The sequence below is a fragment of the Austrofundulus limnaeus genome, unplaced genomic scaffold (assembly GCF_001266775.1).
Source record: "Austrofundulus limnaeus strain Quisiro unplaced genomic scaffold, Austrofundulus_limnaeus-1.0 Scaffold3, whole genome shotgun sequence".
NCBI classification, from domain to species: domain Eukaryota; kingdom Metazoa; phylum Chordata; class Actinopteri; order Cyprinodontiformes; family Rivulidae; genus Austrofundulus; species Austrofundulus limnaeus.
In genome coordinates, this window is record NW_013952405.1 from 7,105,699 (window position 1) to 7,110,723 (window position 5,025).

General features: G+C 40.2%; 1 protein-coding gene across 5 annotated transcripts in view; it reads left to right on the top strand.

Annotated features, from left to right (window-relative positions):
• rerea (arginine-glutamic acid dipeptide (RE) repeats a) overlaps positions 1-5,025 on the top strand; it is a 146,634-nt gene that overhangs the window by 68,888 nt on the left and 72,721 nt on the right. The window lies entirely within an intron of this gene.

Below are 5,025 nucleotides of genomic sequence, written 5' to 3' on the forward strand. Positions count from 1 at the left end.
ATTAAATTTCTGTTATGTTTCATGTAGGAGAAATACACATTTTTTCAGTCAGTATTTAATACAGCTGGCAAAATAAATTGTTAAAATGTGTATTATGTGCTTCTGTTTTTTAATTCAGGAGATTATGAAAAATCCTTCATTTTTATGGAAAGGCCATCTTGATTCAAGAGAAAACTCCAGTTTAGAAAAAATGGCTGCTTATTAATTAATTGTTAATCAATCTATAAGATAAATCAACTTCAGATTAATTTATTAATCGATAACTTGCATCCTTAAGGAGTTAACTTAATTTATATCTACTCAYATTCATGTAATTAAGCGTTTTAGTGATTTGGCCGATTAATCGAAAAAATAATCAACAGATTAATCGATTATTAAAATAATCGTTAGTTGCAGTCCTATCTCTAACCTTTGTAGCATGAGAGCGCCGTGAACAGGCCTTTAGGCAGAGGAGCATCTTCAGGTTTTCCGATGCCTTCTTTCAGCTGGCGAAACACTTGGGTTCAGAGAGATTTGTTTCTTTTTACGCTGTGTGAATTTTGTGAACTTCCTTAAACTTTGTAAACATYGTAAACATCGTAAGTGTGACCTCAGTTGTGTTATGAATCCAGAGGAAGACACACAAAAAAATTCTGCTGACTTTGACAGTGGTAGGTAGTGATGTTACAGCTTCAGTAGCTGTTATGTGTTGTTTTTGCTAACTTCGCTCCCAGTTCGTTYGTAACTTTATGTAAATTTCGTAAACTTTAAGTGTCCTAAGGTCAGTTCGTAATTTTTTACATACGCAGCTTTCATAAGCTTCCTTACATTAGTCTTCAAACAGTATTTATGTTTATCGTGACAGGCGTGTTACCAAGTAAGGTACAATAATGATCTAAGAGCTAGTTGTTTTTATACTGTTGTTAATAACGGGTTGCTTTTTTGTGCGTTTTCTGCCCATAGTTGATTCTTAACTGATAAAATATTCATGAACAATAGGGATATTCAGGGTACTAACAATCTGTTAGGCTGATGATCCCCCATTTTGATTGTGAACAAAAAGAACAAAATTAGCATTTCAGGCTGACAAACATCTGCATAGCACTAACCTGAAAACTAATACATCCTTTTTTATGTTCTGAAAGGTAACAATGGTAAAAACATGAACCAAAAATGGAAAAGGGTTAAAAGCCACTTGCCGATAAGCAATACTCTGTATGGCCTGTGCTAAAATGTTCATTAAATCTGTTTGTCCACCATGTGGAGGCAGCTCTTATATTGCAGAGTTTACCTGAAACAAACGTTTCAATAAAGAACCCATCCAGAGGTCCTACTTAAGTTTATTTTTTCTTTCGATTTTTCTGGCTGGATTAAATTCTACATTAAATTCTACATTGTAATTAAGTCCTACATTTAAGGTTTGTTTTTAATGTCCTTTGTGTTGTTTCCAACAATTTTTTTKGGGTTGAGGTTTGAGTAATGTAGCTGCCTTTTTTAGTGACAAAAATGAGTGGCATAAGTATATGTTCATGTTGTCAAATGAAGGCGTAGCTAAGCTGTAGTGAGAATTTTCTGTCTTGTAAGAGATTAAGTGTTTAATCAGAGCACAAAACACTTAGTAGGTGGCGTCTAAGCCCCAGGGCCGAACTAATTGCTGCCAAAAGCCACAGTCAGCTCTGTTGTCACCTACACAGCTTTTTAAAAGGTGAAATGCTAACTAAATGTATGATGTGCGTGCGCAAGTGATTGTGCATGCATTTGTGTGTGTGCAAATGTGTTTGTGAATGAAGGGCAGTTGAGTTTTTAAGGTGAGCTGTGGGCCGTGCAGTCGTGCCCTACAGCAGTGAGGTTTTAATCCGATTGAAGCTGGAGAATGCTGAGGATGGCAGAAATCTTTTTCTCATGCAGACACAGTCTTACAAGGAAAAAAAAAAAAAAACCACGCATCGTCGCTGTGATTAAGAAGGACCAGCGTGGTGTGGGGCAAACGGAGGTGAACGTCCAGGGAGAACGGTAGAAAAACTAGCTGCATTAGCTTGACCTCTCCCTTCAGCTCTGTGTCCGTGTCTCTGTTACTCCCTCCCCCAGTCCATCTGTAATTAATGACCAGCCATCTGCATGTGTGTATGTGTGTGAGCAGACTGCACTCTTGTCTTCTAATGTTAAAACAACAAGCCCCGCTGGCTTTCTAAACAAGTACAGTGTTTTTTACTGAGCTCAGTTTGTCACAGGGCAGCGAATCACAAARGCCTGCTACTGCACTGGCTGCAGTGAAAACTCCTAATTTTAGTAATATACCATAAAATAATTTCATTAGGATGATAGTTCAGCATTGTAGATGCTGGTGAAAACTACTACCTTGCTGTCTCAGCTGAAGTCTGCGCTGCCACATTTCTGTCCAGACTTAATTACAGACATGTGTTTAAGGGTTCTCACATGCCAAACCAACATCAAGAACCAGCGGTGACCTCCTGCTGTGTCTCCTTAAGTTGCCAGCCAGCATCTGGGGAAAAATGTGCTTAAAGGCAGCGCCTGTGCACGAAGCCAGTCCTTTGTGGGTCAGAATAGATGAGAAATATTTGCTCATATAAAACGTTACGTGACCACATTTGTGTTATTTTTAAAAGTGAATAATGTGTGATTTGTGTGAACAAATGTATCGTATAGGTTTTGTTTTTAGTGAGCGTGCCAGCCGCATGCATAAAAATAACACCTCAAGTCTCACATTAATGTCGCACACTGTTCATTTACTGCAGTAAGAAGATAATCAAAGTGATCTTTCCTGTTGACAGACCCCATGCTGGTTTCATGACTGGAAAAAGGGGGCTGACTGATCTGACAGCGTGTTGAGCGCAAAAAAAGAGACAAACGTGTTTCTAGATGTTTCAGGCGGCTGACTCGCAGCTTGGTGTGTTTGGCCCCTTTTTGAAATAAAATAAGTGTTTGTGGACTAAATGACTGGTGCCRTCAGTGATATATTTAATAGTAGCTGCAAAGGGCAACTTGTGATTCATGTAATGAAACTGCACATTGTTCTTTTTATTTCTCATCCTTCCTCACCTCTTTCTCCATCCCCCACCTTTTCTTGCCACACAAATTATTGATCCCCCCCCCCACCCCACCCCACCCCGCACAAGATGTAATAGAGCTTTGGAGGCAGAGTATAGAGGGGAAAAATTTTATTGGTCCTGAACCCTGCAACCTCATCAATATTGCCCCTCTTGCACCCTTCTCCATTTTCTTGTCTATGTGCCCCAGTCTTTAAGCTGGAGCAGTCTCAATTGTCTACTTTATCTAATGACCTGTGAATCCAATTAGTGGCGTGTAGAAAACCTGAATGCTGCCATCAATCTCCTGTGTGAGGATGGGAGAAAGAACTGAAGCCTGCCTGTTTTTAGTTGTCCCCCCCCCCCCCCCCCCCCCCCCCCCCCTCTCCTTTCTGCATTTTTGTGCTTCTTTACATTGGAGGGATTCTGATAGCAGTCACGCCATAAAGAAACACTCTCATACACAAACTCACACTTGCAGCAATAATGCATGCAAAACAAAAGGAGAACAAAATCAATTCTACATCATGACTGGGGTCATTCTTGACTCGGAGGACAATCATTCTCCTGAGCTTGTTTACTCAACAGTGGCAGCTGTGGTGCCCACTACAACCTCTGCGACATATTGATCCACTCTTATAGATTTCAGCCTCCTGTCTTTCTCCTAACATGTCTGCCCAGATACAGAAATGACCACTGGGAGGCCATTATTAGAACAGTTTTTGAACAGTAACGAAATATGCATTCATCATTTTTTTAAATGGCCTCTTCTGTATTCAGTTTCTGTCCTGCTCTTGTACAAAAAAACAACAACAAAACAACAAAAAACAAACAAACAAGGAATTAGTTCCTTATTTTACAAGTTCTATAAATTCTGAAAATATTAGCACACTTATTTAAAAGAAACTCTTGAAGAGTCAAAAATGAAAGCTTCCAAAAATATAAAACTAAATAGAGAAATGAATTATTAAAATTGATAGAAAGCAGTCTAATAAACAAAGATTTGCGTTTGAGTCTCTCATGTCTGATCTTAAATCTCAGACCATCAATAGTTCAGTGTGTTTTTCCCATAAGACTAATTTCAGTTTATTAGTATTGACACGATCCTGTAATTTGTTATCAATCTATATTTGATTAGATTAAAGCAGTAGAAGTGCACACGTGCCGCTGTGATTTGTCATGTTTTGTATTCTGGTTGTGCCACATGCAGTATGATGATGATGATGCTRATGATTTTTTATTTGTTTTAATGCGTTTTTATTTGCACCCAAAGAAATGTGTGAATGGCTTGTTGTGAGCCCAGACAATAAAGCAACTATGTGCTCAACAGTCTGCAGCCATATCTTTCCACTGACCCTGACTTCACCAATCAATCTTGCTTTTCTTTCCTTAGTTGTCTCCTCTGTCTCCATTTCTCTCGCTCTCATCCATCTGTCTCTACACTTCATTCCCCCCTCGCCCCCCTCTCCTCTTTATCTGCTGTCACTCACCTATCCCCCCCTCCCCTCCCCATCTCGTGTTCGAGTCATTGTGTCCATGTCCTCAACGCTCATTGACCCCGCTGCCTCCCCCTCTGCTTATAACTAACCTCATTTGCTGTTATTGGCCAAGTCGGTTGTGTTCAGTCCTCCTTCCCCTCCCTTTCCTTCCCCCACATCCTTCTCTCCCTGTCTCACTCCCTCTTTCACTAATGGACTGATTGCAGCATTTCTCCCTCTGGGAACAAGGGATTGAGGAGCTCTGTACACCATCACACACCCACACACGTTCTCTTTACCCCTGTTAGCCTTTTACACGTYCACGCACCAGTCTCCACCCCRGGATCTTCCTTCTTCTGGACAATTAATTAGAGACCCACACGACACAATTATCTCACCTAAGTATTTATCTAATGCAAACCTCTCGTATATGTTTAAGTAGCTTGTCCATAAGTGTGTGTGTGTGTGTGTGTGTGTGTGTGTGTGTGTGTGTGTGTGTGTGTGTGTGTGTGTGTGTGTGT